Source organism: Euprymna scolopes, chromosome 18, assembly GCF_053919585.1.
Source record: "Euprymna scolopes isolate OS-2025 chromosome 18, ASM5391958v1, whole genome shotgun sequence".
Lineage (NCBI taxonomy): Eukaryota > Metazoa > Mollusca > Cephalopoda > Sepiida > Sepiolidae > Euprymna > Euprymna scolopes.
This window is the reverse complement of record NC_136499.1, coordinates 127583502-127601644: the sequence shown is the minus strand read 5'-3', so window position 1 is coordinate 127601644 and position 18143 is coordinate 127583502. Positions and strand designations below refer to the sequence as shown.

General features: G+C 35.5%; 66 non-coding genes and 1 pseudogene across 66 annotated transcripts; all 67 read right to left on the bottom strand.

The window, feature by feature from the left end:
• Nucleotides 1-94: 94 nt before the first annotated feature.
• Nucleotides 95-213, bottom strand: LOC145298292 (5S ribosomal RNA). Its single transcript, XR_013870572.1, has one exon. It is a non-coding gene; the product is annotated as a 5S ribosomal RNA (ribosomal RNA).
• A 151-nt stretch (nt 214-364) lies between these two features.
• LOC145298290 (5S ribosomal RNA) lies at nt 365-483 on the bottom strand. The gene has a single exon (XR_013870570.1). It is a non-coding gene; the product is annotated as a 5S ribosomal RNA (ribosomal RNA).
• Nucleotides 484-634: 151 nt separating this feature from the next.
• On the bottom strand, nt 635-753 carry LOC145298289 (5S ribosomal RNA). Its single transcript, XR_013870569.1, has one exon. It is a non-coding gene; the product is annotated as a 5S ribosomal RNA (ribosomal RNA).
• A 151-nt stretch (nt 754-904) lies between these two features.
• LOC145298288 (5S ribosomal RNA) lies at nt 905-1023 on the bottom strand. Its single transcript, XR_013870568.1, has one exon. It is a non-coding gene; the product is annotated as a 5S ribosomal RNA (ribosomal RNA).
• Nucleotides 1024-1174: 151 nt separating this feature from the next.
• On the bottom strand, nt 1175-1293 carry LOC145299577 (5S ribosomal RNA). The gene has a single exon (XR_013871829.1). It is a non-coding gene; the product is annotated as a 5S ribosomal RNA (ribosomal RNA).
• A 151-nt stretch (nt 1294-1444) lies between these two features.
• Nucleotides 1445-1563, bottom strand: LOC145298287 (5S ribosomal RNA). The gene has a single exon (XR_013870567.1). It is a non-coding gene; the product is annotated as a 5S ribosomal RNA (ribosomal RNA).
• A 151-nt stretch (nt 1564-1714) lies between these two features.
• On the bottom strand, nt 1715-1833 carry LOC145300106 (5S ribosomal RNA). The gene has a single exon (XR_013872341.1). It is a non-coding gene; the product is annotated as a 5S ribosomal RNA (ribosomal RNA).
• A 149-nt stretch (nt 1834-1982) lies between these two features.
• Nucleotides 1983-2101, bottom strand: LOC145301447 (5S ribosomal RNA; annotated as a pseudogene).
• Nucleotides 2102-2250: 149 nt separating this feature from the next.
• Nucleotides 2251-2369, bottom strand: LOC145300431 (5S ribosomal RNA). The gene has a single exon (XR_013872653.1). It is a non-coding gene; the product is annotated as a 5S ribosomal RNA (ribosomal RNA).
• A 149-nt stretch (nt 2370-2518) lies between these two features.
• LOC145298286 (5S ribosomal RNA) lies at nt 2519-2637 on the bottom strand. Its single transcript, XR_013870566.1, has one exon. It is a non-coding gene; the product is annotated as a 5S ribosomal RNA (ribosomal RNA).
• A 151-nt stretch (nt 2638-2788) lies between these two features.
• LOC145300531 (5S ribosomal RNA) lies at nt 2789-2907 on the bottom strand. The gene has a single exon (XR_013872748.1). It is a non-coding gene; the product is annotated as a 5S ribosomal RNA (ribosomal RNA).
• Nucleotides 2908-3056: 149 nt separating this feature from the next.
• On the bottom strand, nt 3057-3175 carry LOC145299956 (5S ribosomal RNA). Its single transcript, XR_013872197.1, has one exon. It is a non-coding gene; the product is annotated as a 5S ribosomal RNA (ribosomal RNA).
• A 152-nt stretch (nt 3176-3327) lies between these two features.
• On the bottom strand, nt 3328-3446 carry LOC145301258 (5S ribosomal RNA). The gene has a single exon (XR_013873457.1). It is a non-coding gene; the product is annotated as a 5S ribosomal RNA (ribosomal RNA).
• Nucleotides 3447-3597: 151 nt separating this feature from the next.
• On the bottom strand, nt 3598-3716 carry LOC145299857 (5S ribosomal RNA). The gene has a single exon (XR_013872100.1). It is a non-coding gene; the product is annotated as a 5S ribosomal RNA (ribosomal RNA).
• Nucleotides 3717-3865: 149 nt separating this feature from the next.
• Nucleotides 3866-3984, bottom strand: LOC145298285 (5S ribosomal RNA). The gene has a single exon (XR_013870564.1). It is a non-coding gene; the product is annotated as a 5S ribosomal RNA (ribosomal RNA).
• A 149-nt stretch (nt 3985-4133) lies between these two features.
• On the bottom strand, nt 4134-4252 carry LOC145298284 (5S ribosomal RNA). Its single transcript, XR_013870563.1, has one exon. It is a non-coding gene; the product is annotated as a 5S ribosomal RNA (ribosomal RNA).
• Nucleotides 4253-4401: 149 nt separating this feature from the next.
• Nucleotides 4402-4520, bottom strand: LOC145298283 (5S ribosomal RNA). The gene has a single exon (XR_013870562.1). It is a non-coding gene; the product is annotated as a 5S ribosomal RNA (ribosomal RNA).
• Nucleotides 4521-4672: 152 nt separating this feature from the next.
• Nucleotides 4673-4791, bottom strand: LOC145300130 (5S ribosomal RNA). The gene has a single exon (XR_013872366.1). It is a non-coding gene; the product is annotated as a 5S ribosomal RNA (ribosomal RNA).
• A 152-nt stretch (nt 4792-4943) lies between these two features.
• On the bottom strand, nt 4944-5062 carry LOC145300124 (5S ribosomal RNA). Its single transcript, XR_013872360.1, has one exon. It is a non-coding gene; the product is annotated as a 5S ribosomal RNA (ribosomal RNA).
• A 151-nt stretch (nt 5063-5213) lies between these two features.
• On the bottom strand, nt 5214-5332 carry LOC145298282 (5S ribosomal RNA). Its single transcript, XR_013870561.1, has one exon. It is a non-coding gene; the product is annotated as a 5S ribosomal RNA (ribosomal RNA).
• A 152-nt stretch (nt 5333-5484) lies between these two features.
• On the bottom strand, nt 5485-5603 carry LOC145298281 (5S ribosomal RNA). The gene has a single exon (XR_013870560.1). It is a non-coding gene; the product is annotated as a 5S ribosomal RNA (ribosomal RNA).
• A 151-nt stretch (nt 5604-5754) lies between these two features.
• Nucleotides 5755-5873, bottom strand: LOC145298279 (5S ribosomal RNA). The gene has a single exon (XR_013870558.1). It is a non-coding gene; the product is annotated as a 5S ribosomal RNA (ribosomal RNA).
• Nucleotides 5874-6024: 151 nt separating this feature from the next.
• LOC145298278 (5S ribosomal RNA) lies at nt 6025-6143 on the bottom strand. The gene has a single exon (XR_013870557.1). It is a non-coding gene; the product is annotated as a 5S ribosomal RNA (ribosomal RNA).
• Nucleotides 6144-6294: 151 nt separating this feature from the next.
• Nucleotides 6295-6413, bottom strand: LOC145298277 (5S ribosomal RNA). The gene has a single exon (XR_013870556.1). It is a non-coding gene; the product is annotated as a 5S ribosomal RNA (ribosomal RNA).
• A 152-nt stretch (nt 6414-6565) lies between these two features.
• Nucleotides 6566-6684, bottom strand: LOC145298276 (5S ribosomal RNA). Its single transcript, XR_013870555.1, has one exon. It is a non-coding gene; the product is annotated as a 5S ribosomal RNA (ribosomal RNA).
• Nucleotides 6685-6833: 149 nt separating this feature from the next.
• LOC145298275 (5S ribosomal RNA) lies at nt 6834-6952 on the bottom strand. The gene has a single exon (XR_013870553.1). It is a non-coding gene; the product is annotated as a 5S ribosomal RNA (ribosomal RNA).
• A 152-nt stretch (nt 6953-7104) lies between these two features.
• On the bottom strand, nt 7105-7223 carry LOC145300860 (5S ribosomal RNA). The gene has a single exon (XR_013873070.1). It is a non-coding gene; the product is annotated as a 5S ribosomal RNA (ribosomal RNA).
• A 151-nt stretch (nt 7224-7374) lies between these two features.
• On the bottom strand, nt 7375-7494 carry LOC145300559 (5S ribosomal RNA). The gene has a single exon (XR_013872774.1). It is a non-coding gene; the product is annotated as a 5S ribosomal RNA (ribosomal RNA).
• A 152-nt stretch (nt 7495-7646) lies between these two features.
• LOC145298274 (5S ribosomal RNA) lies at nt 7647-7765 on the bottom strand. The gene has a single exon (XR_013870552.1). It is a non-coding gene; the product is annotated as a 5S ribosomal RNA (ribosomal RNA).
• Nucleotides 7766-7916: 151 nt separating this feature from the next.
• Nucleotides 7917-8035, bottom strand: LOC145300410 (5S ribosomal RNA). The gene has a single exon (XR_013872634.1). It is a non-coding gene; the product is annotated as a 5S ribosomal RNA (ribosomal RNA).
• A 151-nt stretch (nt 8036-8186) lies between these two features.
• LOC145298273 (5S ribosomal RNA) lies at nt 8187-8305 on the bottom strand. Its single transcript, XR_013870551.1, has one exon. It is a non-coding gene; the product is annotated as a 5S ribosomal RNA (ribosomal RNA).
• Nucleotides 8306-8456: 151 nt separating this feature from the next.
• LOC145300827 (5S ribosomal RNA) lies at nt 8457-8575 on the bottom strand. Its single transcript, XR_013873038.1, has one exon. It is a non-coding gene; the product is annotated as a 5S ribosomal RNA (ribosomal RNA).
• Nucleotides 8576-8724: 149 nt separating this feature from the next.
• On the bottom strand, nt 8725-8843 carry LOC145300001 (5S ribosomal RNA). The gene has a single exon (XR_013872241.1). It is a non-coding gene; the product is annotated as a 5S ribosomal RNA (ribosomal RNA).
• A 152-nt stretch (nt 8844-8995) lies between these two features.
• On the bottom strand, nt 8996-9114 carry LOC145299597 (5S ribosomal RNA). The gene has a single exon (XR_013871849.1). It is a non-coding gene; the product is annotated as a 5S ribosomal RNA (ribosomal RNA).
• Nucleotides 9115-9265: 151 nt separating this feature from the next.
• LOC145298272 (5S ribosomal RNA) lies at nt 9266-9384 on the bottom strand. Its single transcript, XR_013870550.1, has one exon. It is a non-coding gene; the product is annotated as a 5S ribosomal RNA (ribosomal RNA).
• A 150-nt stretch (nt 9385-9534) lies between these two features.
• On the bottom strand, nt 9535-9654 carry LOC145300557 (5S ribosomal RNA). The gene has a single exon (XR_013872772.1). It is a non-coding gene; the product is annotated as a 5S ribosomal RNA (ribosomal RNA).
• A 151-nt stretch (nt 9655-9805) lies between these two features.
• On the bottom strand, nt 9806-9924 carry LOC145298270 (5S ribosomal RNA). Its single transcript, XR_013870549.1, has one exon. It is a non-coding gene; the product is annotated as a 5S ribosomal RNA (ribosomal RNA).
• A 151-nt stretch (nt 9925-10075) lies between these two features.
• LOC145300320 (5S ribosomal RNA) lies at nt 10076-10194 on the bottom strand. The gene has a single exon (XR_013872549.1). It is a non-coding gene; the product is annotated as a 5S ribosomal RNA (ribosomal RNA).
• Nucleotides 10195-10343: 149 nt separating this feature from the next.
• On the bottom strand, nt 10344-10463 carry LOC145300555 (5S ribosomal RNA). Its single transcript, XR_013872771.1, has one exon. It is a non-coding gene; the product is annotated as a 5S ribosomal RNA (ribosomal RNA).
• A 143-nt stretch (nt 10464-10606) lies between these two features.
• Nucleotides 10607-10725, bottom strand: LOC145298269 (5S ribosomal RNA). Its single transcript, XR_013870548.1, has one exon. It is a non-coding gene; the product is annotated as a 5S ribosomal RNA (ribosomal RNA).
• A 149-nt stretch (nt 10726-10874) lies between these two features.
• LOC145299581 (5S ribosomal RNA) lies at nt 10875-10993 on the bottom strand. Its single transcript, XR_013871833.1, has one exon. It is a non-coding gene; the product is annotated as a 5S ribosomal RNA (ribosomal RNA).
• A 151-nt stretch (nt 10994-11144) lies between these two features.
• LOC145298267 (5S ribosomal RNA) lies at nt 11145-11263 on the bottom strand. Its single transcript, XR_013870546.1, has one exon. It is a non-coding gene; the product is annotated as a 5S ribosomal RNA (ribosomal RNA).
• A 149-nt stretch (nt 11264-11412) lies between these two features.
• LOC145298266 (5S ribosomal RNA) lies at nt 11413-11531 on the bottom strand. Its single transcript, XR_013870545.1, has one exon. It is a non-coding gene; the product is annotated as a 5S ribosomal RNA (ribosomal RNA).
• A 152-nt stretch (nt 11532-11683) lies between these two features.
• Nucleotides 11684-11802, bottom strand: LOC145301259 (5S ribosomal RNA). The gene has a single exon (XR_013873458.1). It is a non-coding gene; the product is annotated as a 5S ribosomal RNA (ribosomal RNA).
• A 149-nt stretch (nt 11803-11951) lies between these two features.
• Nucleotides 11952-12070, bottom strand: LOC145300430 (5S ribosomal RNA). The gene has a single exon (XR_013872652.1). It is a non-coding gene; the product is annotated as a 5S ribosomal RNA (ribosomal RNA).
• A 150-nt stretch (nt 12071-12220) lies between these two features.
• On the bottom strand, nt 12221-12339 carry LOC145298617 (5S ribosomal RNA). The gene has a single exon (XR_013870893.1). It is a non-coding gene; the product is annotated as a 5S ribosomal RNA (ribosomal RNA).
• Nucleotides 12340-12488: 149 nt separating this feature from the next.
• On the bottom strand, nt 12489-12607 carry LOC145298265 (5S ribosomal RNA). Its single transcript, XR_013870544.1, has one exon. It is a non-coding gene; the product is annotated as a 5S ribosomal RNA (ribosomal RNA).
• Nucleotides 12608-12758: 151 nt separating this feature from the next.
• On the bottom strand, nt 12759-12877 carry LOC145299509 (5S ribosomal RNA). Its single transcript, XR_013871763.1, has one exon. It is a non-coding gene; the product is annotated as a 5S ribosomal RNA (ribosomal RNA).
• Nucleotides 12878-13028: 151 nt separating this feature from the next.
• Nucleotides 13029-13147, bottom strand: LOC145300689 (5S ribosomal RNA). The gene has a single exon (XR_013872902.1). It is a non-coding gene; the product is annotated as a 5S ribosomal RNA (ribosomal RNA).
• Nucleotides 13148-13296: 149 nt separating this feature from the next.
• LOC145299972 (5S ribosomal RNA) lies at nt 13297-13415 on the bottom strand. Its single transcript, XR_013872213.1, has one exon. It is a non-coding gene; the product is annotated as a 5S ribosomal RNA (ribosomal RNA).
• Nucleotides 13416-13566: 151 nt separating this feature from the next.
• Nucleotides 13567-13685, bottom strand: LOC145298605 (5S ribosomal RNA). Its single transcript, XR_013870882.1, has one exon. It is a non-coding gene; the product is annotated as a 5S ribosomal RNA (ribosomal RNA).
• Nucleotides 13686-13834: 149 nt separating this feature from the next.
• Nucleotides 13835-13953, bottom strand: LOC145298264 (5S ribosomal RNA). Its single transcript, XR_013870543.1, has one exon. It is a non-coding gene; the product is annotated as a 5S ribosomal RNA (ribosomal RNA).
• Nucleotides 13954-14104: 151 nt separating this feature from the next.
• On the bottom strand, nt 14105-14223 carry LOC145298263 (5S ribosomal RNA). Its single transcript, XR_013870542.1, has one exon. It is a non-coding gene; the product is annotated as a 5S ribosomal RNA (ribosomal RNA).
• A 151-nt stretch (nt 14224-14374) lies between these two features.
• On the bottom strand, nt 14375-14493 carry LOC145300688 (5S ribosomal RNA). Its single transcript, XR_013872901.1, has one exon. It is a non-coding gene; the product is annotated as a 5S ribosomal RNA (ribosomal RNA).
• Nucleotides 14494-14641: 148 nt separating this feature from the next.
• On the bottom strand, nt 14642-14760 carry LOC145299971 (5S ribosomal RNA). The gene has a single exon (XR_013872212.1). It is a non-coding gene; the product is annotated as a 5S ribosomal RNA (ribosomal RNA).
• A 151-nt stretch (nt 14761-14911) lies between these two features.
• On the bottom strand, nt 14912-15030 carry LOC145300880 (5S ribosomal RNA). The gene has a single exon (XR_013873089.1). It is a non-coding gene; the product is annotated as a 5S ribosomal RNA (ribosomal RNA).
• A 150-nt stretch (nt 15031-15180) lies between these two features.
• LOC145298262 (5S ribosomal RNA) lies at nt 15181-15299 on the bottom strand. Its single transcript, XR_013870541.1, has one exon. It is a non-coding gene; the product is annotated as a 5S ribosomal RNA (ribosomal RNA).
• A 152-nt stretch (nt 15300-15451) lies between these two features.
• LOC145300227 (5S ribosomal RNA) lies at nt 15452-15570 on the bottom strand. Its single transcript, XR_013872460.1, has one exon. It is a non-coding gene; the product is annotated as a 5S ribosomal RNA (ribosomal RNA).
• A 151-nt stretch (nt 15571-15721) lies between these two features.
• LOC145298592 (5S ribosomal RNA) lies at nt 15722-15840 on the bottom strand. Its single transcript, XR_013870870.1, has one exon. It is a non-coding gene; the product is annotated as a 5S ribosomal RNA (ribosomal RNA).
• Nucleotides 15841-15989: 149 nt separating this feature from the next.
• Nucleotides 15990-16108, bottom strand: LOC145299631 (5S ribosomal RNA). Its single transcript, XR_013871882.1, has one exon. It is a non-coding gene; the product is annotated as a 5S ribosomal RNA (ribosomal RNA).
• A 151-nt stretch (nt 16109-16259) lies between these two features.
• Nucleotides 16260-16378, bottom strand: LOC145300687 (5S ribosomal RNA). Its single transcript, XR_013872900.1, has one exon. It is a non-coding gene; the product is annotated as a 5S ribosomal RNA (ribosomal RNA).
• A 149-nt stretch (nt 16379-16527) lies between these two features.
• On the bottom strand, nt 16528-16646 carry LOC145300856 (5S ribosomal RNA). The gene has a single exon (XR_013873066.1). It is a non-coding gene; the product is annotated as a 5S ribosomal RNA (ribosomal RNA).
• Nucleotides 16647-16797: 151 nt separating this feature from the next.
• On the bottom strand, nt 16798-16916 carry LOC145300879 (5S ribosomal RNA). Its single transcript, XR_013873088.1, has one exon. It is a non-coding gene; the product is annotated as a 5S ribosomal RNA (ribosomal RNA).
• Nucleotides 16917-17066: 150 nt separating this feature from the next.
• On the bottom strand, nt 17067-17185 carry LOC145298261 (5S ribosomal RNA). The gene has a single exon (XR_013870540.1). It is a non-coding gene; the product is annotated as a 5S ribosomal RNA (ribosomal RNA).
• A 152-nt stretch (nt 17186-17337) lies between these two features.
• On the bottom strand, nt 17338-17456 carry LOC145300226 (5S ribosomal RNA). Its single transcript, XR_013872459.1, has one exon. It is a non-coding gene; the product is annotated as a 5S ribosomal RNA (ribosomal RNA).
• Nucleotides 17457-17607: 151 nt separating this feature from the next.
• LOC145298260 (5S ribosomal RNA) lies at nt 17608-17726 on the bottom strand. The gene has a single exon (XR_013870539.1). It is a non-coding gene; the product is annotated as a 5S ribosomal RNA (ribosomal RNA).
• Nucleotides 17727-17875: 149 nt separating this feature from the next.
• Nucleotides 17876-17994, bottom strand: LOC145298259 (5S ribosomal RNA). The gene has a single exon (XR_013870538.1). It is a non-coding gene; the product is annotated as a 5S ribosomal RNA (ribosomal RNA).
• Nucleotides 17995-18143: the final 149 nt, after the last annotated feature.

Sequence of the window (18143 nt, the reverse complement as noted above, 5' to 3'; positions counted from 1 at the left end):
AATGTAATGATATTTTGTTTTTTGTTTTTTTATCTAATATTTTACATTAAAATCGAACGCATTTTTATGAGTTTTTCCAAAAATTCAGGGGAAATGCTTACAGCACCTGGTATTCCCAAGCGGTCACCCATCTAAGTACTGACCAGGCTCTACGTTGCTTAACTTCGGGGATCGGACGAGAACCGGTGTTTTCAACGTGATATGGCCGTAAGCGAAGACGTGCCATAATTTTAACTATTACAATTTCAATATTTATTTACCAAATCTGATAATGTAATGATATTTTGTTTTTTGTTTTTTTATCTAATATTTTACATTAAAATCGAACGCATTTTTATGAGTTTTTCCAAAAATTCAGGGGAAATGCTTACAGCACCTGGTATTCCCAAGCGGTCACCCATCTAAGTACTGACCAGGCTCTACGTTGCTTAACTTCGGGGATCGGACGAGAACCGGTGTTTTCAACGTGATATGGCCGTAAGCGAAGACGTGCAATAATTTTAACTATTACAATTTCAATATTTATTTACCAAATCTGATAATGTAATGATATTTTGTTTTTTGTTTTTTTATCTAATATTTTACATTAAAATCGAACGCATTTTTATGAGTTTTTCCAAAAATTCAGGGGAAATGCTTACAGCACCTGGTATTCCCAAGCGGTCACCCATCTAAGTACTGACCAGGCTCTACGTTGCTTAACTTCGGGGATCGGACGAGAACCGGTGTTTTCAACGTGATATGGCCGTAAGCGAAGACGTGCCATAATTTTAACTATTACAATTTCAATATTTATTTACCAAATCTGATAATGTAATGATATTTTGTTTTTTGTTTTTTTATCTAATATTTTACATTAAAATCGAACGCATTTTTATGAGTTTTTCCAAAAATTCAGGGGAAATGCTTACAGCACCTGGTATTCCCAAGCGGTCACCCATCTAAGTACTGACCAGGCTCTACGTTGCTTAACTTCGGGGATCGGACGAGAACCGGTGTTTTCAACGTGATATGGCCGTAAGCGAAGACGTGCCATAATTTTAACTATTACAATTTCAATATTTATTTACCAAATCTGATAAAGTAATGATATTTTGTTTTTTGTTTTTTTATCTAATATTTTACATTAAAATCGAACGCATTTTTATGAGTTTTTCCAAATATTCAGGGGAAATGCTTACAGCACCTGGTATTCCCAAGCGGTCACCCATCTAAGTACTGACCAGGCTCTACGTTGCTTAACTTCGGGGATCGGACGAGAACCGGTGTTTTAAACGTGATATGGCCGTAAGCGAAGACGTGCAATAATTTTAACTATTACAATTTCAATATTTATTTACCAAATCTGATAATGTAATGATATTTTGTTTTTTGTTTTTTTATCTAATATTTTACATTAAAATCGAACGCATTTTTATGAGTTTTTCCAAAAATTCAGGGGAAATGCTTACAGCACCTGGTATTCCCAAGCGGTCACCCATCTAAGTACTGACCAGGCTCTACGTTGCTTAACTTCGGGGATCGGACGAGAACCGGTGTTTTCAACGTGATATGGCCGTAAGCGAAGACGTGCCATAATTTTAACTATTACAATTTCAATATTTATTTACCAAATCTGATAATGTAATGATATTTTGTTTTTTGTTTTTTTATCTAATATTTTACATTAAAATCGAACGCATTTTTATGAGTTTTTCCAAAAATTCAGGGGAAATGCTTACAGCACCTGGTATTCCCAAGCGGTCACCCATCTAAGTACTGACCAGGCTCTACGTTGCTTAACTTCGGGGATCGGACGAGAACCGGTGTTTTCAACGTGATATGGCCGTACGCGAAAAAGTGCGATAATTTTAACTATTACAATTTCAATATTTATTTACCAAATCTGATAATTTAATGATACTTTATTTGTTTTTTTTACCTAATATTTTACATTAAAATCGAACGCATTTTTATGAGTTTTTCCAAAAAGTCAGGGGAAATGCTTACAGCACCTGGTATTCCCAAGCTGTCACCCATCTAAGTACTGACCAGGCTCTACGTTGCTTAACTTCGGGAATCGGACGAGAACGTGTGTTTTCAACGTGATATGGCCGTAAGCGAAGAAGTGCGATAATTTTAACTATTACAATTTCAATATTTATTTACCAAATCTGATAATTTAATGATACTTTATTTGTTTTTTTTACCTAATATTTTACATTAAAATCGAACGCATTTTTATGAGTTTTTCAAAAAATTCAGGGGAAATGCTTACAGCACCTGGTATTCCCAAGACGTCACCCATCTAAGTACTGACCAGGCTCTACGTTGCTTAACTTCGGGGATCGGACGAGAACCGGTGTTTTCAACGTGATATGGCCGTAAGCGAAGAAGCGCGATAATTTTAACTATTACAATTTCAATATTTATTTACCAAATCTGATAATTTAATGATACTTTATTTGTTTTTTTTACCTAATATTTTACATTAAAATCGAACGCATTTTTATGAGTTTTTCCAAAAATTCAGGGGAAATGCTTACAGCACCTGGTATTCCCAAGCGGTCACCCATCTAAGTACTGACCAGGCTCTACGTTGCTTAACTTCGGGGATCGGACGAGAACCGGTGTTTTCAACGTGATATGGCCGTAAGCGAAGACGTGCCATAATTTTAACTATTACAATTTCAATATTTATTTACCAAATCTGATAATGTAATGATATTTTGTTTTTTGTTTTTTTATCTAATATTTTACATTAAAATCGAACGCATTTTTATGAGTTTTTCCAAAAATTCAGGGGAAATGCTTACAGCACCTGGTATTCCCAAGCGGTCACCCATCTAAGTACTGACCAGGCTCTACGTTGCTTAACTTCGGGGATCGGTTGAGTACCGGTGTTTTCAACGTGATATGGCCGTAAGCGAAGAAGTGCCATAATTTTAACTATTACAATTTCAATATTTATTTACCATATCTGATAATTTAATGATACTTTATTTGTTTTTTTTACCTAATATTTTACATTAAAATCGAACGCATTTTTATGAGTTTTTCCAAAAATTCAGGGGAAATGCTGACAGCACCTGGTATTCCCAAGCGGTCACCCATCTAAGTACTGACCAGGCTCTACGTTGCTTAACTTCGGGGATCGGACGAGAACCGGTGTTTTCAACGTGATATGGCCGTAAGCGAAGACGTGCCATAATTTTAACTATTACAATTTCAATATTTATTTACCAAATCTGATAATGTAATGATATTTTGTTTTTTGTTTTTTTTACCTAATATTTTACATTAAAATCGAACGCATTTTTATGAGTTTTTCCAAAAATTCAGGGGAAATGCTTACAGCACCTGGTATTCCCGAGATGTAACCCATCTAAGTACTGACCAGACTCTACGTTGCTTAACTTCGGGGATCGGACGAGAACCGGTGTTTTCAACGTGATATGGCCGTAAGCGAAGACGTGCCATAATTTTAACTATTACAATTTCAATATTTATTTAACAAATCTGATAATGTAATGATATTTTGTTTTTTGTTTTTTTATCTAATATTTTACATTAAAATCGAACGCATTTTTATGAGTTTTTCCAAAAATTCAGGGGAAATGCTTACAGCACCTGGTATTCCCAAGCGGTCACCCATCTAAGTACTGACCAGGCTCTACGTTGCTTAACTTCGGGGATCGGACGAAAACCGGTGTTTTCAACGTGATATGGCCGTAAGCGAAGAAGTGCGATAATTTTAACTATTACAATTTCAATATTTATTTACCAAATCTGATAATTTAATGATACTTTATTTGTATTTTTTACCTAATATTTTACATTAAAATCGAACGCATTTTTATGAGTTTTTCCAAAAATTCAGGGGAAATGCTTACAGCACCTGGTATTCCCAAGCGGTCACCCATCTAAGTACTGACCAGGCTCTACGTTGCTTAACTTCGGGGATCGGACGAGAACCGGTGTTTTCAACGTGATATGGCCGTAAGCGAAGAAGTGCGATAATTTTAACTATTACAATTTCAATATTTATTTACCAAATCTGATAATTTAATGATACTTTATTTGTTTTTTTTACCTAATATTTTACATTAAAATCGAACGCATTTTTATGAGTTTTTCCAAAAATTCAGGGGAAATGCTTACAGCACCTGGTATTCCCAAGCGGTCACCCATCTAAGTACTGACCAGGCTCTACGTTGCTTAACTTCGGGGATCGGACGAGAACCGGTGTTTTCAACGTGATATGGCCGTAAGCGAAGAAGTGCGATAATTTTAACTATTACAATTTCAATATTTATTTACCAAATCTGATAATTTAATGATACTTTATTTGTTTTTTTTACCTAATATTTTACATTAAAATCGAACGCATTTTTATGAGTTTTTCCAAAAATTCAGGGGAAATGCTTACAGCACCTGGTATTCCCAAGCGGTCACCCATCTAAGTACTGACCAGGCTCTACGTTGCTTAACTTCGGGGATCGGACGAGAACCGGTGTTTTCAACGTGATATGGCCGTAAGCGAAGACGTGCCATAATTTTAACTATTACAATTTCAGTATTTATTTACCAAATCTGATAATGTAATGATATTTTGTTTTTTGTTTTTTTTACCTAATATTTTACATTAAAATCGAACGCATTTTTATGAGTTTTTCCAACAATTCAGGGGAAATGCTTACAGCACCTGGTATTCCCAAGCGGTCACCCATCTACGTACTGACCAGGCTCTACGTTGCTTAACTTCGGGGATCGGACGAGAACCGGTGTTTTCAACGTGATATGGCCGTAAGCGAAGACGTGCCATAATTTTAACTATTACAATTTCAGTATTTATTTACCAAATCTGATAATGTAATGATATTTTGTTTTTTGTTTTTTTTACCTAATATTTTACATTAAAATCGAACGCATTTTTATGAGTTTTTCCAACAATTCAGTGGAAATGCTTACAGCACCTGGTATTCCCACGCGGTCACCCATCTACGTACTGACCAGGCTCTACGTTGCTTAACTTCGGGGATCGGACGAGAACCGGTGTTTTCAACGTGATATGGCCGTAAGCGAAGACGTGCCATAATTTTAACTATTACAATTTCAATATTTATTTACCAAATCTGATAATGTAATGATATTTTTTTTTTTGTTTTTTTATCTAATATTTTACATTAAAATCGAACGCATTTTTATGAGTTTTTCCAAAAATTCAGGGGAAATGCTTACAGCACCTGGTATTCCCAAGCGGTCACCCATCTAAGTACTGACCAGGCTCTACGTTGCTTAACTTCGGGGATCGGACGAGAACCGGTGTTTTCAACGTGATATGGCCGTAAGCGAAGACGTGCCATAATTTTAACTATTACAATTTCAATATTTATTTACCAAATCTGATAATGTAATGATATTTTGTTTTTTGTTTTTTTTATCTAATATTGTACATTAAAATCGAACGCATTTTTATGAGTTTTTCCAAAAATTCAGGGGAAATGCTTACAGCACCTGGTATTCCCAAGCGGTCACCCATCTAAGTACTGACCAGGCTCTACGTTGCTTAACTTCGGGGATCGGACGAGAACCGGTGTTTTCAACGTGATATGGCCGTAAGCGAAGACGTGCCATAATTTTAACTATTACAATTTCAACATTTATTTACCAAATGTGATAATGTAATGATATTTTGTTTTTTGTTTTTTTACCTAATATTTTACATTAAAATCGAACGCATTTTTATGAGTTTTTCCAAAAATTCAGGGGAAATGCTTACAGCACCTGGTATTCCCAAGCGGTCACCCATCTAAGTACTGACCAGGCTCTACGTTGCTTAACTTCGGGGATCGGACGAGAACCGGTGTTTTCAACGTGATATGGCCGTAAGCGAAGACGTGCCATAATTTTAACTATTACAATTTCAATATTTATTTACCAAATCTGATAATGTAATGATATTTTGTTTTTTGTTTTTTTATCTAATATTTTACATTAAAATCGAACGCATTTTTATGAGTTTTTCCAAAAATTCAGGGGAAATGCTTACAGCACCTGGTATTCCCAAGCGGTCACCCATCTAAGTACTGACCAGGCTCTACGTTGCTTAACTTCGGGGATCGGACGAGAACCGGTGTTTTCAACGTGATATGGCCGTAAGCGAAGACGTGCCATAATTTTAACTATTACAATTTCAATATTTATTTACCAAATCTGATAATGTAATGATATTTTGTTTTTTGTTTTTTTATCTAATATTTTACATTAAAATCGAACGCATTTTTAAGAGTTTTTCCAAAAATTCAGGGGAAATGCTTACAGCACCTGGTATTCCCAAGCGGTCACCCATCTAAGTACTGACCAGGCTCTACGTTGCTTAACTTCGGGGATCGGACGAGAACCGGTGTTTTCAACGTGATATGGCCGTAAGCGAAGACGTGCCATAATTTTAACTATTACAATTTCAGTATTTATTTACCAAATCTGATAATGTAATGATATTTTGTTTTTTGTTTTTTTTACCTAATATTTTACATTAAAATCGAACGCATTTTTATGAGTTTTTCCAAAAATTCAGGGGAAATGCTTACAGCACCTGGTATTCCCAAGCGGTCACCCATCTAAGTACTGACCAGGCTCTACGTTGCTTAACTTCGGGGATCGGACGAGAACCGGTGTTTTCAACGTGATATGGCCGTAAGCGAAGAAGTGCGATAATTTTAACTATTACAATTTCAATATTTATTTACCAAATCTGATAATTTAATGATACTTTATTTGTTTTTTTTACCTAATATTTTACATTAAAATCGAACGCATTTTTATGAGTTTTTCCAAAAATTCAGGGGAAATGCTTACAGCACCTGGTATTCCCAAGCGGTCACCCATCTAAGTACTGACCAGGCTCTACGTTGCTTAACTTCGGGGATCGGACGAGAACCGGTGTTTTCAACGTGATATGGCCGTAAGCGAAGACGTGCCATAATTTTAACTATTACAATGTCAGTATTTATTTACCAAATCTGATAATGTAATGATATTTTGTTTTTTGTTTGTTTTACCTAATATTTTACATTAAAATCGAACGCATTTTTATGAGTTTTTCCAACAATTCAGGGGAAATGCTTACAGCACCTGGTATTCCCAAGCGGTCACCTATCTACGTACTGACCAGGCTCTACGTTGCTTAACTTCGGGGATCGGACGAGAACCGGTGTTTTCAACGTGATATGGCCGTAAGCGAAGACGTGCCATAATTTTAACTATTACAATTTCAGTATTTATTTACCAAATCTGATAATGTAATGATATTTTGTTTTTTGTTTTTTTATCTAATATTTTACATTAAAATCGAACGCATTTTTATGAGTTTTTCCAAAAATTCAGGGGAAATGCTTACAGCACCTGGTATTCCCAAGCGGTCACCCATCTAAGTACTGACCAGGCTCTACGTTGCTTAACTTCGGGGGATCGGACGAGAACCGGTGTTTTCAACGTGATATGGCCGTAAGCGAAGACGTGCCATAATTTTAACTATTACAATTTCAATATTTATTTACCAAATCTGATAATGTAATGATATTTTGTTTTTTGTTTTTTTTATCTAATATTTTATATTAAATTCGAACGCATTTTTATGAGTTTTTCCAAAAATTCAGGGGAAATGCTTACAGCACCTGGTATTCCCAAGCGGTCACCCATCTAAGTACTGACCAGGCTCTACGTTGCTTAACTTCGGGGATCGGACGAGAACCGGTGTTTTCAACGTGATATGGCCGTAAGCGAAGACGTGCCATAATTTTAACTATTACAATTTCAATATTTATTTACCAAATCTGATAATGTAATGATATTTTGTTTTTTGTTTTTTTACCTAATATTTTACATTAAAATCGAACGCATTTTTATGAGTTTTTCCAAAAATTCAGGGGAAATGCTTACAGCACCTGGTATTCCCAAGCGGTCACCCATCTAAGTACTGACCAGGCTCTACGTTGCTTAACTTCGGGGATCGGACGAGAACCGGTGTTTTCAACGTGATATTGCCGTAAGTGAAGACGTGCCATAATTTTAACTATTACAATTTCAATATTTATTTACCAAATCTGATAATGTAATGATATTTTGTTTTTTGTTTTTTTATCTAATATTTTACATTAAAATCGAACGCATTTTTATGAGTTTTTCCAAAAATTCAGGGGAAATGCTTACAGCACCTGGTATTCCCAAGCGGTCACCCATCTAAGTACTGACCAGGCTCTACGTTGCTTAACTTCGGGGATCGGACGAGAACCGGTGTTTTCAACGTGATATGGCCGTAAGCGAAGACGTGCCATAATTTTAACTATTACAATTTCAATATTTATTTACCAAATCTGATAATGTAATGATATTTTGTTTTTTGTTTTTTTATCTAATATTTTACATTAAAATCGAACGCATTTTTATGAGTTTTTCCAAAAATTCAGGGGAAATGCTTACAGCACTAGGTATTCCAAAGCGGTCACCCATCTAAGTACTGACCAGGCTCTACGTTGCTTAACTTCGGGGATCGGACGAGAACCGGTGTTTTCAACGTGATATGGCCGTAAGCTAAGAAGTGCCATAATTTTAACTATTACAATTTCAATATTTATTTACCAAATCTGATAATTTAATGATACTTTATTTGTTTTTTTTACCTAATATTTTACATTAAAATCGAACGCATTTTTATGAGTTTTTCCAAAAATTCAGGGGAAATGCTTACAGCACCTGGTATTCCCAAGCGGTCACCCATCTAAGTACTGACCAGGCTCTACGTTGCTTAACTTCGGGGATCGGACGAGAACCGATGTTTTCAACGTGATATGGCCGTAAGCGAAGACGTGCCATAATTTTAACTATTACAATTTCAATATTTATTTACCAAATCTGATAATGTAATGATATTTTGTTTTTTGTTGTTTTTACCTAATATTTTACATTAAAATCGAACGCATTTTTATGAGTTTTTCCAAAAATTCAGGGGAAATGCTTACAGCGCCTGGTATTCCCAAGCGGTCACCCATCTAAGTACTGACCAGGCTCTACGTTGCTTAACTTCGGGGATCGGACGAGAACCGGTGTTTTCAACGTGATATGGCCGTAAGCGAAGACGTGCCATAATTTTAACTATTACAATTTCAATATTTATTTACCAAATCTGATAATGTAATGATATTTTGTTTTTTGTTTTTTTATCTAATATTTTACATCAAAATCGAACGCATTTTTATGAGTTTTTCCAAAAATTCAGGGGAAATGCTTACAGCACCTGGTATTCCCAAGCGGTCACCCATCTAAGTACTGACCAGGCTCTACGTTGCTTAACTTCGGGGATCGGACGAGAACCGGTGTTTTCAACGTGATATGGCCGTAAGCGAAGACGTGCCATAATTTTAACTATTACAATTTCAATATTTATTTACCAAATCTGATAATGTAATGATACTTTATTTGTTTTTTTTTACCTAATATTTTACATTAAAATCGAACGCATTTTTATGAGTTTTTCCAAAAATTCAGGGGAAATGCTTACAGCACCTGGTATTCCCAAGCGGTCACCCATCTAAGTACTGACCAGGCTCTACGTTGCTTAACTTCGGGGGATCGGACGAGAACCGGTGTTTTCAACGTGATATGGCCGTAAGCGAAGACGTGCCATAATTTTAACTATTACAATTTCAATATTTATTTACCAAATCTGATAATGTAATGATATTTTGTTTTTTGTTTTTTTATCTAATATTTTACATTAAAATCGAACGCATTTTTATGAGTTTTTCCAAAAATTCAGGGGAAATGCTTACAGCACCTGGTATTCCCAAGCGGTCACCCATCTAAGTACTGACCAGGCTCTACGTTGCTTAACTTCGGGGATCGGACGAGAACCGGTGTTTTCAACGTGATATGGCCGTAAGCGAAGACGGGCCATAATTTTAACTATTACAATTTTAATATTTATTTACCAAATCTGATAATGTAATGATATTTTGTTTTGGTTTTTTTTATCTAATATTTTACATTAAAATCGAATGCCTTTTTATGAGTTTTTCCAAAAATTCAGGGGAAATGCTTACAGCACCTGGTATTCCCAAGCGGTCACCCATCTAAGTACTGACCAGGCTCTACGTTGCTTAACTTCGGGGATCGGACGAGAACCGCTGTTTTCAACGTGATATGGCCGTAAGCGAAGAATTGCGATAATTTTAACTATTACAATTTCAATATTTATTTACCAAATCTGATAATTTAATGATACTTTATTTGTTTTTTTTACCTAATATTTTACATTAAAATCGAACGCATTTTTATGAGTTTTTCCAAAAATTCAGGGGAAATGCTTACAGCACCTGGTATTCCCAAGCGGTCACCCATCTAAGTACTGACCAGGCTCTACGTTGCTTAACTTCGGGGGATCGGACGAGAACCGGTGTTTTCAACGTGATATGGCCGTAAGCGAAGACGTGCCATAATTTTAACTATTACAATTTCAATATTTATTTACCAAATCTGATAATGTAATGATATTTTGTTTTTTTATCTAATATTTACATTAAAATCGAACGCATTTTTATGAGTTTTTCCAAAAATTCAGGGGAAATGCTTACAGCACCTGGTATTCCCAAGCGGTCACCCATCTAAGTACTGACCAGGCTCTACGTTGCTTAACTTCGGGGATCGGACGAGAACCGGTGTTTTCAACGTGATATGGCCGTAAGCGAAGAAGTGCCATAATTTTAACTATTACAATTTCAATATTTATTTACCAAATCTGATAATGTAATGATACTTTATTTGTTTTTTTTACCTAATATTTTACATTAAAATCGAACGCATTTTTATGAGTTTTTCCAAAAATTCAGGGGAAATGCTTACAACACCTGGTATTCCCAAGCGGTCACCCATCTAAGTACTGACCAGGCTCTACGTTGCTTAACTTCGGGGATCGGACGAGAACCGGTGTTTTCAACGTGATATGGCCGTAAGCGAAGACGTGCCATAATTTTAACTATTACAATTTCAATATTTATTTACCAAATCTGATAATGTAATGATATTTTATTTTTTGTTTTTTTATCTAATATTTTACATTAAAATCGAACGCATTTTTATGAGTTTTTCCAAAAATTCAGGGGAAATGCTTACAGCACCTGGTATTCCCAAGCGGTCACCCATCTAAGTACTGACCAGGCTCTACGTTGCTTAACTTCGGGGATCGGACGAGAACCGGTGTTTTCAACGTGATATGGCCGTAAGCGAAGAAGTGCCATAATTTTAACTATTACAATTTCAATATTTATTTACCAAATCTGATAATTTAATGATATTTTATTTGTTTTTTTTACCTAATATTTTACATTAAAATCGAACGCATTTTTATGAGTTTTTCCAAAAATTCAGGGGAAATGCTTACAGCACCTGGTATTCCCAAGCGGTCACCCATCTAAGTACTGACCAGGCTCTACGTTGCTTAACTTCGGGGATCGGACGAGAACCGGTGTTTTCAACGTGATATGGCCGTAAGCGAAGACGTGCCATAATTTTAACTATTACAATTTCAATATTTATTTACCAAATCTGATAATCTAATGATATTTTGTTTTTTGTTTTTTTTATCTAATATTTTACATTAAAATCGAACGCATTTTTATGAGTTTTTCCAAAAATTCAGGGGAAATGCTTACAGCACCTGGTATTCCCAAGCGGTCACCCATCTAAGTACTGACGAGGCTCTACGTTGCTTAACTTCAGGGATCGGACGAGAACCGGTGTTTTCACCGTGATATGGCCGTAAGCGAAGAAGTGCCATAATTTTAACTATTACAATTTCAATATTTATTTACCAAATCTGATAATTTAATGATACTTTATTTGTTTTTTTTACCTAATATTTTACATTAAAATCGAACGCATTTTTATGAGTTTTTCCAAAAATTCAGGGGAAATGCTTACAGCACCTGGTATTCCCAAGCGGTCACCCATCTAAGTACTGACCAGACTCTACATTGCTTAACTTCGGGGATCGGACGAGAACCGGTGTTTTCAACGTGATATGGCCGTAAGCGAAGACGTGCCATAATTTTAACTATTACAATTTCAATATTTATTTACCAAATCTGATAATGTAATGATATTTTTTTTTTGTTTTTTTATCTAATATTTTACATTAAAATCGAACGCATTTTTATGAGTTTTTCCAAAAATTCAGGGGAAATGCTTACAGCACCTGGTATTCCCAAGCGGTCACCCATCTAAGTACTGACCAGGCTCTACGTTGCTTAACTTCGGGGATCGGACGAGATCCGGTGTTTTCAACGTGATATGGCCGTAAGCGAAGACGTGCCATAATTTTAACTATTACAATTTCAATATTTATTTACCAAAGCTGATAATTTAATGATACTTTATTTGTTTTTGTTACCTAATATTATACATTAAAATCGAACGCATTTTTATGAGTTTTTCCAAAAATTCAGGGGAAATGCTTACAGCACCTGGTATTCCCAAGCGGTCACCCATCTAAGTACTGACCAGGCTCTACGTTGCTTAACTTCGGGGATCGGACGAGAACCGGTGTTTTCAACGTGATATGGCCGTAAGCGAAGACGTGCCATAATTTTAACTATTACAATTTCAATATTTATTTACCAAATCTGATAATGTAATGATATTTTGTTTTTTGTTTTTTTATCTAATATTTTACATTAAAATCGAACGCATTTTTATGAGTTTTTCCAAAAATTCAGGGGAAATGCCTACAGCACCTGGTATTCCCAAGCGGTCACCCATCTAAGTACTGACCAGGCTCTACGTTGCTTAACTTCGGGGATCGGACGAGAACCGGTGTTTTCAACGTGATATGGCCGTAAGCGAAGACGTGCCATAATTTTAACTATTACAATTTCAATATTTATTTACCAAATCTGATAATGTAATGATATTTTGTTTTTTGTTTTTTTATCTAATATTTTACATTAAAATCGAACGCATTTTTATGAGTTTTTCCAAAAATTTAGGGGAAATGCTTACAGCACCTGGTATTCCCAAGCGGTCACCCATCTAAGTACTGACCAGGCTCTACGTTGCTTAACTTCAGGGATCGGACGAGAACCGGTGTTTTCACCGTGATATGGCCGTAAGCGAAGAAGTGCCATAATTTTAACTATTACAATTTCAATATTTATTTACCAAATCTGATAATTTAATGATACTTTATTTGTTTTTTTTACCTAATATTTTACATTAAAATCGAACGCATTTTTATGAGTTTTTCCAAAAATTCAGGGGAAATGCTTACAGCACCTGGTATTCCCAAGCGGTCACCCATCTAAGTACTGACCAGACTCTACGTTGCTTAACTTCGGGGATCGGACGAGAACCGGTGTTTTCAACGTGATATGGCCGTAAGCGAAGACATGCCATAATTTTAACTATTACAATTTCAATATTTATTTACCAAATCTGATAATGTAATGATATTTTGTTTTTTGTTTTTTTATCTAATATTTTACATTAAAATCGAACGCATTTTTATGAGTTTTTCCAAAAATTCAGGGGAAATGCTTACAGCACCTGGTATTCCCAAGCGGTCACCCATCTAAGTACTGACCAGGCTCTACGTTGCTTAACTTCGGGGATCGGACGAGATCCGGTGTTTTCAACGTGATATGGCCGTAAGCGAAGACGTGCCATAATTTTAACTATTACAATTTCAATATTTATTTACCAAAGCTGATAATTTAATGATACTTTATTTGTTTTTGTTACCTAATATTTTACATTAAAATCGAACGCATTTTTATGAGTTTTTCCAAAAATTCAGGGGAAATGCTTACAGCACCTGGTATTCCCAAGCGGTCACCCATCTAAGTACTGACCAGGCTCTACGTTGCTTAACTTCGGGGATCGGACGAGAACCGGTGTTTTCAACGTGATATGGCCGTAAGCGAAGACGTGCCATAATTTTAACTATTACAATTTCAATATTTATTTACCAAATCTGATAATGTAATGATATTTTGTTTTTTGTTTTTTTATCTAATATTTTACATTAAAATCGAACGCATTTTTATGAGTTTTTCCAAAAATTCAGGGGAAATGCTTACAGCACCTGGTATTCCCAAGCGGTCACCCATCTAAGTACTGACCAGGCTCTACGTTGCTTAACTTCGGGGATCGGACGAGAACCGGTGTTTTCAACGTGATATGGCCGTAAGCGAAGACGTGCCATAATTTTAACTATTACAATTTCAATATTTATTTACCAAATCTGATAATGTAATGATATTTTGTTTTTTGTTTTTTTATCTAATATTTTACATTAAAATCGAACGCATTTTTATGAGTTTTTCCAAAAATTTAGGGGAAATGCTTACAGCACCTGGTATTCCCAAGCGGTCACCCATCTAAGTACTGACCAGGCTCTACGTTGCTTAACTTCAGGGATCGGACGAGAACCGGTGTTTTCACCGTGATATGGCCGTAAGCGAAGAAGTGCCATAATTTTAACTATTACAATTTCAATATTTATTTACCAAATCTGATAATTTAATGATACTTTATTTGTTTTTTTACCTAATATTTTACATTAAAATCGAACGCATTTTTATGAGTTTTTCCAAAAATTCAGGGGAAATGCTTACAGCACCTGGTATTCCCAAGCGGTCACCCATCTAAGTACTGACCAGACTCTACGTTGCTTAACTTCGGGGATCGGACGAGAACCGGTGTTTTCAACGTGATATGGCCGTAAGCGAAGACATGCCATAATTTTAACTATTACAATTTCAATATTTATTTACCAAATCTGATAATGTAATGATATTTTGTTTTTTGTTTTTTTATCTAATATTTTACATTAAAATCGAACGCATTTTTATGAGTTTTTCCAAAAATTCAGGGGAAATGCTTACAGCACCTGGTATTCCCAAGCGGTCACCCATCTAAGTACTGACCAGGCTCTACGTTGCTTAATATCGGGGATCGGACGAGAACCGGTGTTTTCAACGTGATATGGCCGTAAGCGAAGAAGTGCCATAATTTTAACTATTACAATTTCAATATTTATTTACCAAATCTGATAATTTAATGATACTTTATTTGTTTTTTTTTACCTAATATTTTACATTAAAATCGAACGCATTTTCATGAGTTTTTCCAAAAATTCAGGGGAAATGCTTACAGCACCTGGTATTCCCAAGCGGTCACCCATCTAAGTACTGACCAGGCTCTACGTTGCTTAACTTCGGGGATCGGACGAGAACCGGTGTTTTCAACGTGATATGGCCGTAAGCGAAGACGTGCCATAATTGTAACTATTACAATTTCAATATTTATTTACCAAATCTGATAATGTAATGATATTTTGTTTTTTGTTTTTTTTATCTAATATTTTTCATTAAAATCGAACGCATTTTTATGAGTTTTTCCAAAAATTCAGGGGAAATGCTTACAGCACCTGGTATACCCAAGCGGTCACCCATCTAAGTACTGACCAGGCTCTACGTTGCTTAACTTCGGGGATCGGACGAGAACCGGTGTTTTCAACGTGATATGGCCGTAAGCGAAGACGTGCCATAATTTTAACTATTACAATTTCAATATTTATTTACCAAATCTGATAATGTAATGATATTTTGTTTTTTGTTTTTTTATCTAATATTTTACATTAAAATCGAACGCATTTTTATGAGTTTTTCCAAAAATTCAGGGGAAATGCTTACAGCACCTGGTATTCCCAAGCGGTCACCCATCTAAGTACTGACCAGGCTCTACGTTGCTTAACTTCGGGGATCGGACGAGATCCGGTGTTTTCAACGTGATATGGCCGTAAGCGAAGACGTGCCATAATTTTAACTATTACAATTTCAATATTTATTTACCAAAGCTGATAATTTAATGATACTTTATTTGTTTTTGTTACCTAATATTTTACATTAAAATCGAACGCATTTTTATGAGTTTTTCCAAAAATTCAGGGGAAATGCTTACAGCACCTGGTATTCCCTAGCGGTCACCCATCTAAGTACTGACCAGGCTCTACGTTGCTTAACTTCGGGGATCGGACGAGAACCGGTGTTTTCAACGTGATATGGCCGTAAGCGAAGACGTGCCATAATTTTAACTATTACAATTTCAATATTTATTTACCAAATCTGATAATGTAATGATATTTTGTTTTTTGATTTTTTATCTAATATTTTACATTAAAATCGAACGCATTTTTATGAGTTTTTCCAAAAATTTAGGGGAAATGCTTACAGCACCTGGTATTCCCAAGCGGTCACCCATCTAAGTACTGACCAGGCTCTACGTTGCTTAACTTCAGGGATCGGACGAGAACCGGTGTTTTCACCGTGATATGGCCGTAAGCGAAGAAGTGCCATAATTTTAACTATTACAATTTCAATATTTATTTACCAAATCTGATAATTTAATGATACTTTATTTGTTTTTTTTACCTAATATTTTACATTAAAATCGAACGCATTTTTATGAGTTTTTCCAAAAATTCAGGGGAAATGCTTACAGCACCTGGTATTCCCAAGCGGTCACCCATCTAAGTACTGACCAGACTCTACGTTGCTTAACTTCGGGGATCGGACGAGAACCGCTGTTTTCAACGTGATATGGCCGTAAGCGAAGACATGCCATAATTTTAACTATTACAATTTCAATATTTATTTACCAAATCTGATAATGTAATGATATTTTGTTTTTTGTTTTTTTATCTAATATTTTACATTAAAATCGAACGCATTTTTATGAGTTTTTCCAAAAATTCAGGGGAAATGCTTACAGCACCTGGTATTCCCAAGCGGTCACCCATCTAAGTACTGACCAGGCTCTACGTTGCTTAATATCGGGGATCGGACGAGAACCGGTGTTTTCAACGTGATATGGCCGTAAGCGAAGAAGTGCGATAATTTTAACTATTACAATTTCAATATTTATTTACCAAATCTGATAATTTAATGATACTTTATTTGTTTTTTTTTACCTAATATTTTACATTAAAATCGAACGCATTTTCATGAGTTTTTCCAAAAATTCAGGGGAAATGCTTACAGCACCTGGTATTCCCAAGCGGTCACCCATCTAAGTACTGACCAGGCTCTACGTTGCTTAACTTCGGGGATCGGACGAGAACCGGTGTTTTCAACGTGATATGGCCGTAAGCGAAGACGTGCCATAATTGTAACTATTACAATTTCAATATTTATTTACCAAATCTGATAATGTAATGATATTTTGTTTTTTGTTTTTTTTATCTAATATTTTTCATTAAAATCGAACGCATTTTTATGAGTTTTTCCAAAAATTCAGGGGAAATGCTTACAGCACCTGGTATACCCAAGCGGTCACCCATCTAAGTACTGACCAGGCTCTACGTTGCTTAACTTCGGGGATCGGACGAGAACCGGTGTTTTCAACGTGATATGGCCGTAAGCGAAGACGTGCCATAATTTTAACTATTACAATTTCAATATTTATTTACCAAATCTGATAATGTAATGATATTTTGTTTTTTGTTTTTTTATCTAATATTTTACATTAAAATCGAACGTATTTTTATGAGTTTTTCCAAAAATTCAGGGGAAATGCTTACAGCACCTGGTATTCCCAAGCGGTCACCCATCTAAGTACTGACCAGGCTCTACGTTGCTTAACTTCGGGGATCGGACGAGAACCGGTGTTTTCAACGTGATATGGCCGTAAGCGAAGACGTGCCATAATTTTAACTATTACAATTTCAATATTTATTTACCAAATCTGATAATTTAATGATACTTTATTTGTTTTTGTTACCTAATATTTTACATTAAAATCGAACGCATTTTTATGAGTTTTTCCAAAAATTCAGGGGAAATGCTTACAGCACCTGGTATTCCCAAGCGGTCACCCATCTAAGTACTGACCAGGCTCTACGTTGCTTAACTTCGGGGATCGGACGAGAACCGGTGTTTTCAACGTGATATGGCCGTAAGCGAAGACGTGCCATAATTTTAACTATTACAATTTCAATATTTATTTACCAAATCTGATAATGTAATGATATTTTGTTTTTTGTTTTTTTATCTAATATTTTACATCAAAATCGAACGCATTTTTATGAGTTTTTCCAAAAATTCAGGGGA